Here is a 12,412-nt window from a genome sequence, read left to right on the forward strand (position 1 = left end):
TTATCTGGATGGACCACGCATGGGAGGCTATCATGTCCTTATTGCCAAGACAACACAGATGCTTTCCAACTAAAAAATGGTCGGAAAACGTGTTGGTTTGACTGTCACAGGAGATTTCTACCACACGATCATCCATATCGTAAGAGTAAGACATTGTTTACAAAGAACAAGAGGGTGTTTGACAGTCCACCTGAAGAAGTAAGTGGCAAAAAGTTGAAGGAACAATTAAGAGATTTTGGTGCAGATAGAACGCCAGACGTGGGTGGAAATGGACATGAACCGATTTATGGTGTAGGGGAAAATCATAATTGGCATAAGAAAAGTATCTTCTGGGATTTGCCCTATTGGGAGACTCATTTGTTGCGGCACTGTTTAGATGTCATGCATATTGAGAAGAACTTTTTCGACAATTTGATGAACACCATCCTTGATGTCCAAGGCAAGACGAAGGATAACTTGAAGTCAAGACTGGATTTGGTTGATATTTGTGCTCGTCCCGAACTTCATGTTGATGAGCACGGTAAAGATCCTATTCCCATATATCGACTGGATGCAACTGCAAAAGAAGAGTTTTTTGATTGGATAACACACAGTGTTAAATTTCCAGACGGTTATGCATCAAGTTTGCGTAATTGTGTTGACAAAAGTGAAGGGAAGTTTACTGGCTTGAAGAGCCATGATTGTCATGTAATGATGCAGCGCCTCCTTCCTTTTGCGTTTTTCGCACTATTGCCACGAAATGTCCACGAAGCAATCGCAGGTACTTTAAAATTTAACATAGTTAAATTAATTGTCATATTATTTTTTAATGCTTATATATATATATATGCTTATGGAATTTGTTTTCTTCGTGTATGTAGGGATAAGTGCTTTCTTCCGTGATTTATGCTCGAGATCACTCACATCAGATGGTATTCGCAATTTGGAAGTTAAAATACCGGTGATCCTTTGCAACCTCGAGAAGATATTTCCTCCATCATTTTTTGATGTTATGGAGCATCTTGCTATTCATCTTGCGAGAGAAGCGGCACTCGGTGGTCCCGTCAGTACAGGTGGATGTATTTGTACGAACGGTTTATGTTTCATCTGAAGAAGAAGGTCAAGAATTTAAGCAAGGTGGAGGGATCAATAGTGGCTCAGTGCATCAATGAGGAAACCTCAAACTTTGCTGAATACTACTTTCCATCAGAAATTCGAACAAAAAGTCGAAGACCTGCACGGCATGATGATAGAGGTGAAAGGGCAACTTATTATGTTTATGTGCCAAACATGTTTACACAAATTGGACGACATAGTGGAAAGTCAACGGATCGGATACTTACAGTGGCTGAGCATGCTCATTTGCACACATATTTGCTTACAAACTGCGAAGACATTCTTGAATATGAGAGGTACATAGATTTAAAACTATGAATTATTTGCAATATTTTTGACACATATCTAACATTTTGTGTTTTTTACAGTATTTACTTGGCAGAGATGCGCTTAAAGTACCCGGATGCGACCGAAGAACAACTCGAACAACTCAAGCAAAACAACTTTGCAACATGGCTTTCTGATTATGTAAGTGTCTACTCAGTAATTAGTGGTAACTAATCATTTTACTTATTATCTTTTAATGAAAGAAAACATTTTTTTTTGTTTTTATAGGTAAGCCATTGTTTAGCTACTGGGCACCCACCTAAAGATTGGTTACGTGAGATAGTTTGTGGTCCAAAGTTTGTTGCGAAGTCATATCCGAGATATTGCACTCGAGGATATGCATTCAGAGTTCTTAAGGAAAATACTGTAAGGAGAACAGTTGATTGTGGGGTTTCTTCGTCATCCGGAGACGATGTGTACTACGGTAACGTACGCGAGATTTTGGAAATTCAGTACCCGGGAATGATTGGCATGAGATGTATTGTCTTCAACTGTGAGTGGTACGACAACGTTGTTGGTCGCGGAGTAAGCACTGACGCATTCGGTGTTACATCTGTACATTCGCGACGACGACTGGATTTTTACGATCCATTCATTCTTGCTTCACAAGCTGACCAGGTATGTATGTTGAAATATATTTTCCATCGGAAGTAATCATATATAATTACTTTGACTTATATAATTTATAATTTTTCAGGTTTGCTATATTCGTTATCCGCGGATTAGGCAAAGGAACGATCCTTGGATCGTTGTCATGTCAATAAATCCCAGAAGCCGAGTACAAGGAGTATTTGATCCACTACAACAACAATTAACCGAAGAGGACGGCGAGATTGGAGAGTTTGACGAAGACGATTCAGATTCATCATGTTCATCATCAGATAATTCCTCAGATGCAGAGTAGATACTCTTTTATGAATGTATATGCAAATTACTTTTAAACATTGTAGATTTCTTCTAAAAACAAATTATGGGTTTGAAACGTTGTATACTTTAAAATTAAAAAAATAAATTAGATTTGTTGATTTCAAAATCTAACGGTTTTGATTGATTGATTATATACGGTTTTGATTGAATGGTTATATATATATATGTCATGTACAAAGTTTTAAAACTGTGAGAATACAATGGTGAGATTTGTAAAACAAAAATCAAACTGAAACTCGAAATTGATAATGTCCGTCGGTATTCCGTCGGTATTTACCGACGCATTTCCGACGAACCCTTAGAATTTGAGGGTTTTGTCGGTATTCCGTCGGTATTTACCGACGGAATACCGACGAATCCCTAGAATTTGAGGGGTTCGTCGGTATTCCGTCGGTATTTACCGACGCATTTCCGACAAAAACCTCAAATTCTAAGGGTTCGTCAGAAATGCGTCGGTAAATACCGACGGAATACCGACGGACATTATCAATTTAGAGTTTCGGTTTCTTACATGTATGTTTTTTTTTACAGTTGTACTAAATATCATATATAACATCAGACAACAAATCTACACATTGTATTCTCACAGTTTTAAAACTTTGAACATGACATATATATAATCATTCAATCAAAACCGTTCGAACAACATCATACACTTTTAAGTTGGCTTGTGCCAGTTCTCAGAAGTTGTAACACTCAAATAAATTTATAACATTTTTTGAGAATGTTTTATGATTATATAACATAATATATCGGTTTTTGAAAGTCGTATAACAAATATAAATAATTTCGACACCCTGTGTAAACTCTAAACCGTAATCCGTCGGTATCTCGTCGGAATATTCCGACAAATAACTGACGGAATTAACTATACCGACGAAGAACAGACGGAAATGGTCGTCGGTATTTAGAAAATTACCCAGGTGAAGCTGTACCGCGCAAAATTTCAGCGAACCGCCAATATTAAAAAACCGACGGATTTCCGACGGGTATATTAAATACCGACGGAAAAAACCCGTCGGTAATCCGTCAGTTTGTTAAATGAATACATAAGAGAAAATCTCTTCTTTTTCCTCATTTCTTCCCCTTTTTTCTCTCTCTCGCCCAACCCCTCCTCCTCCCTCGCGATTTCCGGCGATTCCCTCCTCCTCCCTCGCGATTTCCGGCTAAATCCCCCAAATTCGACCTCCTCTTTCACCCAGTCATGTAAGATTTTCAATTCCTTTAACTTTGCTCATGGGATTTTAAAGGTTACAATGTTAGTTTTAGGGTTTATGTGATTTTGAGATTGATTAGGGATTTGGAAGTTAGTTTAGGGCGGGGATTGAAGTTTTGATTTAGGATTTGTGTGATTTAAGTTATAGATTTTGAAGTTATTGAAGTTATAAAGTTTTTTTTTTAATAAAATGTTTTTAATTATATAAAAATCGTTTTTATTTATAAAAAATCAGCATATGGTATAAAAAATATTTTTTTCATTATAAAAATTCGTTAAATAAATTATAAAACACATTTTAATTATTATAAAAATATTTTAATTATAAAATGTTTCTAATTAATAAAAAAACTTACTAATGTTCTTTTTTGTAGGGATGAACCACCTCCTCTTATACTTAGACGTCGTTCTCGCCGGAGTACTTCTTCAGTGACTCAGAGTACTCAGAGTACGTCACCCGCTAGTAGCCCAGTTGCAGCTACCACTCCTCCAGCAGCCCCCACCCCTCTAGCAGCCTGCACCCCCCCTTCTGTAGCTTCCGGCCCTTCTCAAAGTTCAAGAGGAGGAGGATTGCCTACTACGATGACTGTTGCGGAGTTAGTTAGGCAACCTGGCTGAGAATCGCTTCAGCGCCTTGATCCAAATTATCTTATTGTCCCAAACACCACTTGGTAAGTATTTGTTTTAAAATGTTCTTTCATTTTATATTCATCTTTTACATTTAATTGTGTTTGGTTTTATTTTGTAGGTTTGATTTGTCTGGCAATGGTATCACCAACAGCCTTCTTAGGATGGAGTACACGATGCTAAAGCGTGGTTATCCAACTTTCTATGACATGCCTGACGAAGATCAAGAACTTTGGTTTCGGCAATTTGCGGTATACGTTGTCAATTTTTAATATTATAAAAAAAAATTCTACAATTGTAACTTTCTAAAAAAAAATTTGTATTTATTTTGCAGCAAGAGTTCACTTGGGAACCAGGGATTACAGAACAAGTGAAAATTGTTTTCCGCCGCAAAGCAGCTTCGCACTACACCAAGCGGATCAATGAGTGGAAGCAAAAATTCGATGTTGGCGAGGTCCCGAAGCACATCAACCCAGACGTTTGGCGGGATTTGTGTGCTCATTGGACGAAAGATGAGACAAAGTCTTTGTCGACAATCAACTCGCAAAATCGGTGTAGCGGGCGTGGCGGGAAAGGGATGTTTGTCCACAACTTAGGGGCAACAAGTTTACAGACCCGAGCACTTCAGCTAGTAAGTTTCTAATCTGATTTTCTTATTCATTTTTAAATATGTGATACTAAATATATTGTTTTTAGATGAAGGAAAACGGTGGAGTTCCCGTAGATGATTTTACCCTGATGAAGAACGCCTATACCAACAAGAAGACTGGGGAGATTCAGGATGGACTTATTAAGGGCGTAATCCAGGTCGTGGAAAATCGAAAAGTGGATCTCCTCGCGACTCAAGCTTCTATGTGTGAAGAAGGCGATTCTGCATCTTCCAACTCCTTAACCGTAGAGCAACTCAACAACCTTGTTCTCGAGGTACATTCTAATTTCTTTTTGCTAAGTATGTGTGATATGTGTGTGTGCGTGCGTATGTGTGTGATATGTATTTGTTATTTCTCATTCAGGCTGTTCCAAAGAAAAAGGGCCGTTATGTTGGATTGGCTCGTTCGACCGGAGGGGCTTCTTCTTCTTCTTCAGCTCACTATCCACTCGTTGATGAGCTTATGGAGCAGATTAAGACCAAGGATACGGAGATTGAATTCCTGAAGCAGGACAATGCTGAAATCCGGGTTGAGCTGCAGCAAAACCGAACGACTATGGAGGAAAATAATGTTCTCACCCAGACCTTGTTGCAGAAGTTTAGGACCCGATTCGGTGAAGACTTTTAGTTGTTTTTTAATTTTCAAAAACTTTTTATTACTTTTTATAACTTTAATGTATAATAATGTTGAATTTATATATGTATAATGTTTTTAAATTCTAAATTATCAATTTTTTCCTGAAATTAAATTAAGAATTATAAAATTGTTTTTTTAATTAAAAAAAGAATACCGACGGATAGAGTTATCCGTTGGAATTTCTACATTTTTCCGACGAATAAGATCCATCGGTATTTTCATGATATTCCGACAGAATAAAGTCGTCGGTTTTATTTTCAGTTACCGATGGACTGTTTTCGTCGGTATGTTCTGAAATTCCGACGGATTCTCTTCGTCGGTATTCTCTATAAATACCGACGGATACGCATCGTCGGAAATTTTAGAAAAAAACCGACGGAATGCGTTCGTCGGTATTTGCCGACGAAATATGTTCGTCGGTATTTACCGACAAATTTCCGACGAATATCAGTATACCGACGAGATGATACCGACGGACATTTGTCGTCGGTATTCCATCGGTATGCGGCTTTCCCGACGAGATTATGACGGATTTGTCCATCGGTATCGCGCAGTTTTCTTGTAGTGAAACCCTGCTCTGAAAAGGCTTCCATTACACTTTCAGGCACTTTCAGACATAAGATTCTTCTGATCTTCTCCAATGTCTTCAATATCCTGCATTTGGAATCCTGAATACAACAATAGAAGTCTCAACGTTAAATTTTTCATCACGATCTATTATATTGTAATCACACTTTCCAGTTGGCAAGAAGCATGTATAGTTAACTGGTACCTTGTTCTGAATGCTTGAATTTCTGGAATACCAGGTTCAAACAACATTCTCGATAACACTTCATAGTTACTCACAAGTTTTAAGGGTCCTGCACATGAAATACATATAATTCATAAAACTACACACTACACAAAAAACATATATGGAAAAATGTTTGTAAGATACGTTTTCTCCATTCAATACGCCAAAACTTCAAAACACATAGTACAACAGTTGCAACCGTTGAGTTCCAGAAATGATATAACTTTAGGGCCATACTTCCATAGGCAACACACTTTACTTGAACAAACCTATCATTAGTTTGTAATTGTTATAAGATAAACTTTGAAATGATCCTCCGCTCCTTTACCAACTCAAGCACTATGATCATCTACTCATCAAGCACTATGATCACCCACTCATTTACCAAATCAAGCACCATCTTTGATATTTTATGTATTGTTGCTCACTATAAATACCATCACTCATCTCACTCTTTTGTACACCATTACATCTTCTTCTTCTTCCTTATAATAAACTCTCTCACTTATATTAGTGTTATTTGCTTCCTACGGGTATTGAATTCTACTCTTATTTAAATTTCTCGATACTATAAATTATAAGTTATTTCATAACACGTTATCAGCACGATCATTCTGCGATTCGGTAAAATTTATTTGTATCATTTATACCCTGTTATAATGGTCGGTATACCGCCTCTACTATTATTTATATCATGTTATAATGGCCGGAATACCGCCTATATTATTTACTAGTAATTTAATTTATTTATTGGTCGGCCGAGCCGCCTTATATCCTGTTTATTATTTATTGGTCGGCTGAGCCGCCTTATATTCTGTTTATTATTAATTGGTCGGCCGAGCCGCCGTATAATTTATTTATTATTCTGCATTGATCGGCTGAGCCGTCGCATGATTTGTTGTCATATAACATAAATATTTCATTGTCATAATTTTTCACTTTTATGAAATTTTATAGATTTGATTGACCGTTTAATACGATATTTTCAGACTAATTTTTGGTGCACTCGATTTAACCCAACGGTCACAAAGAAAATTTTTCAAAAATTTCTCCTTTCTCCAACGGTCATGAACAGTAATTTTCATCTATAAATACAACTCATTTTCACTCCATTTCATCATCCAAAACATTTCATCTTCTCTCAAAAATTTCAAATCGCTCTCCTCCGATTTTTCATTTCAAGAAAGATGATTCGCGCACTTTTGTTTTTATGTGCCATTTTTATTTGTGTTTCTATTTATGGTTTATTCGTTGGAGAATTTACTCCGGGTGAATTTAAGATGAATATCGGTTTACTTTTATTTACATCGCTTCTCCTTGTAATTGCTTGTATGGTTAATGTAAACGGTTTTTAAATTATGAAGTTCTAATAAAATTACTATTTTGTGTTTTAGAAATACAAATGGCAAACATCGAGAAACTCCAGTTCCCGGCTCTAAAAGTAACCGGCGAAAACTATGTCAGATGGGTCACAAATGTGAAACCTTATCTTGTAATAAAAAAGATATCCGAAGCTATAAAAGTCGGTAACAAATCGCCACCCGAGCATATAGCCGAGGCGATAATCTTCCTGAAGAAGCACTTAGATGAGAATCTAACTCACGACTATGGAGACGTTGAGGACCCAGCTGTACTATGGCAAGCCTTGAAAGACAGATTCGATAATCAAAAGGAAATCAATCTCCCTCACGCTCTTGAAGAGTGGAAAACCCTGAGGTTTCAGGATTTCCAAAGGGTTAGAGATTACAATTCCACTATCTTGAGGATAGTTGCACAATTAAAATATTGTGGTAACCCTGTCACCGAAGCAGAAATGCTTGACAAACATACAATACCTTCCACAAAGAACACAACGTCTTATCCCGAATTTACAGAAAATGTGGGTACACCAAATTTTCTGAATTGATGGTAACACTCATGTTGGCTGAAAAGAACGATGAGTTACTAATCAAAAACCATAATTCCCGACCTACGGGAGCCAAGGCATTTCCCGAAGTGAATGCTACGGCGGTAGAATATTCGGGAAGGAGAAACCATACCAACCGAGGTCGTGGTCGGCGTTTCAACAACAAACGTGGAAAGCCTTACTATCCTAAAAGTATTAGATCTAACAAATGGGTTAGATCTGAACAACCTCATAAAGGCAAAGAAACCGAAGAGGATACCACAAAGAAAAGTGAGACTGTATGTTACAGATGTGGATGTAAAGGACATTGGTCCCGTACCTGTCGTACTCCCCCACATTTGTGCAAGTTATATCAAGAATCCATAAAAGGAAAGGCTAAAGAGGTGAACCTCACGGAAAACGTTGAAGGGACCTCATACCTTGAATCCTCTGATTTCGCAAATGAGCTGGACTAGAATACTCTTGAAGAGTACGAAAATGTTTCTAATAAGACTGCTGAATAGTCCTCATTTGTAATGTATAATAATTATGTTTTTTAAAGAATAATGTTGTTTTAACAACAATATATGTATAATTATTGTGTGTTTTCTTTATATAATCAATGAATAAATTTCACGTTTCACTTTTATTTAATGTTTATGATAATTTCAGAAATGGATCAAAATACTAATGGAGCAAAATCCAAGAAACGGATTCGTGAAATATGCATACCAGATAGTGGAACAACGCACACTATTCTGAGACAAAAGAGATATTTCTCTGATATAAAACCGACAAGAATTGTCGTCAATACAATATCAGGTCCTGCAGACGTGATTGAAGGAACTGGTAAAGCAAACTTTACTTTGCCGAATGGAACAAAATTTTCCATAAATAATGCTTTATATTCTCCGAGTTCTAAAAGGAATTTGTTGAGTTTTAAAGACATATATCTTCACGGATATGATACTCAGTCTGCAACTGAGGATGGAAAGAAATACATGTATGTAATTTCTGAAAAATGTGGCAGAAAACACATATTGGAAAAGTTTCCAGAACTTCCTTCGGGATTACATCATACTTATATCGATGAGATCGAATCAAATCTTGTAGTAAAACGGAACCCAGAAGAGTTCACGTTATGGCATGATCGCCTTGGCCACCCAGGCACTACAATGATGCGTAAAATCATAGAAAGTTCACATGGTCATCCATTGAAAATCCAGGAGATTTCTCAAGGGAATAAAATGACATGTGTTGCATGTTCTCTAGGAAAATTGATCGTAAGGCCATCGCCAACCAAAATCGATAAAGAATCACCAAAGTTCCTTGAAAGAATTCAAGGTGATATATGTGGACCGATACATCCACCATGTGGACCATTCCACTATTTTATGGTATTAATTGACGCATCCAGTAGATGGTCACACGTTTGTCTATTATCATCTCGAAATGTGGCATTTGCGAGATTTCTAACTCAGATAATCAAACTGCGAGCACAGTTTCCTGATTATACTATTAAAAGAGTTAGACTAGACAACGCTGGTGAATTCACATCCCAAGCATTCAATGACTATTGTATGGTAATGGGAATTGAAGTTGAACATTCGGTTGCTCATGTTCATACGCAAAATGGTTTGGCTGAATCTTTAATTAAGCGTCTGCAATTGATTGCAAGACCATTGATCATGAGATCAAAACTTCCAACCTCTGTATGGGGACATGCCATTTTGCATGCAGAAGCACTCATTCGGATCAGACCGAGTGCATACCATAAGTATTCCCCACTACAGTTAGCGTTTGGTCGAGAACCAAACATTTCCCACTTTAGAATCTTTGGTTGTGCGGTATATGTGCCTGTAGCACCACCACAACGAACAAAGATGGGACCACAAAGAAGGTTGGGAATATATGTTGGTTGTGATTCTCCATCAATTATAAGATACCTAGAACCACAGACTGGTGACGTCTTTACAGCACGTTTTGCTGATTGTCATTTTGACGAAAATGTATTCCCAGTTCTAGGGGGAGAAAACAAAAATGTTGGAAGTGATATAAAATGGAGTGTACCATCATTGTTATATCTTGATCCTCCTACTAAAGAGTCAGAACTAGAAGTTCGACGAATTATGCATTTACAGAGTATAGCTAACCAGCTACCTGATGCATTTGCAGATACCAAGACGGTAACTAAATCTCATATACCAGCTGCAAATGCTCCTGCTCGTATCAAAATGCCAAATGAACAAGAAAAGGAGGATGACACACGAGAGCCAAAAACACGCCTGAAGCGTGGTAGACCTGCTGGTTCTAAGGATAAGAATCCTAGGAAACAGAAGAAAGCTGAAATATATGATGCACCCAAAATAGCAGAAAATATTTTGGAAGAAATAAATGATAAGGACTCTGATGAATCAGAGCATCATGAATCGAAAGATAATCATGAGATTTCTATTAATTACATCCATAATAAAAGGATATGGAATAGAAATGAACAAAATGACCTTGATGATGCTTTCTCATATATCGTGTCAAGTGAGGTAAATGAAGATACCGATGATCCAGAACCGAAATCCATATATGAATGTCAAAAGAGACATGATTGGAATAAATGGAAAGAAGCAATACAAATCGAACTTGATTCGCTTAACAAACGAAAAGTGTTTGGATCTATTGTACTCACACCTGAAGATGTGAGACCAGTTGGGTACAGATGGATTTTCGTTCGAAAACGAAATGAGAAAAATGAGATTACAAGGTATAAAGCTCGCCTTGTAGCCCAAGGATTTTCTCAAAGACCTGGTATTGATTATGAGGAAACATATTCTCCTGTAATGGATGCGATCACATTTAGATTCCTGATGAGTCTAGCCGCTGATAAAAATCTTGAGATGCGTCTCATGGATGTTGTTACAGCTTATCTATACGGATCATTAGATACTGATATCTACATGAAAATCCCTGATGGATTTAAAATGCCAGAAGCATTAAGTTCCAAACCTAAAGAGTTATGTGCAATAAAATTGCAAAGATCATTATATGGGTTAAAACAATCTGGACGTATGTGGTACAATCGTCTCAGTGAACATTTAACAAAAGAAGGATATGTGAATGATCCTATATGCCCATGTGTTTTCATCAAGAAAACAACATCCGGATTTGTGATAATCGCGGTATATGTTGATGATCTAAATATTATTGGAACTCAAAAAGAAATACAAAAGGCATCAGACTATCTCAAAGGAGAATTTGAGATGAAAGATCTTGGACAGACACAGTATTGTCTTGGCCTACAAATAGAACATTCACAAAATGGTATATTTGTGCATCAATCCACATACACTAAAAGAGTGTTGAAACGATTTAACATGGATAAATCAACTCCTCTTAGCACCCCAATGGTCGTTAGATCACTTAACATTGAAAGTGATCCATTTCGACCACCTGAGGAAAAAGAAGAGATACTTGGTCCGGAAGTACCATATCTAAGTGCAATTGGAGCGTTGATGTACCTTGCAAATTGTACACGGCCTGATATATCATTCACTGTTAATCTTCTAGCAAGATTTAGCTCATCTCCAACACGAAGACATTGGAATGGAATTAAACATGTCTTTCGTTACCTACAAGGGACTATTGATTTAGGCTTATTTTACCCTAAAGATTCAAATGGTCAAATGGTTGGTTTTGCAGATGCAGGATATCTTTCAGATCCACACAAAGCCCGATCGCAAACAGGATATGTTTTTACGATCGGAGGCACTGCTATATCTTGGCGTTCTCAGAAACAAACGCTTGTGGCTACCTCTTCAAATCATGCTGAGATCATCGCACTCCATGAAGCAAGTAAAGAATGTGTATGGCTAAGATCAATAAGCCAACACATTTGTTCAAGTAGTGGGATTGACAAAAGTACGGGGCCAACTATTCTATATGAAGATAACGCGGCATGTGTTGCTCAAACGAAGGAAGGATATATCAAAAGTGATAGAACAAAACATATACATCCAAAGTTCTTCTCATACACTCAAGAGCTCGAGAAGAAGAAAGAGATTGAAGTAAGATATGTCCGATCATGCGACAATGCAGCCGACCTCTTCACAAAAGCACTTCCTACTTCGGTATTCAGAAAACATGTCCATAACATTGGAATGCGTCATCAGAAGGATCTATGACTGCTCAATCGAGGGGGAGCTTACGTACTTGTACTCTTTTTACCTAACTATGGTTTTTCCCATTGGGTTTTCCTAGAAAGG

At 37.3% G+C, this 12,412-nt stretch overlaps 1 pseudogene; it reads left to right on the top strand.

Annotated features, from left to right (window-relative positions):
- Window positions 1-7,673: 7,673 nt before the first annotated feature.
- LOC125583979 lies at window positions 7,674-8,632 on the top strand (annotated as a pseudogene).
- The last annotated feature ends 3,780 nt before the right edge of the window (window positions 8,633-12,412 follow it).

Source organism: Brassica napus, chromosome C3 (assembly GCF_020379485.1).
Source record: "Brassica napus cultivar Da-Ae chromosome C3, Da-Ae, whole genome shotgun sequence".
Classification (NCBI taxonomy): Eukaryota; Viridiplantae; Streptophyta; class Magnoliopsida; order Brassicales; family Brassicaceae; genus Brassica; species Brassica napus.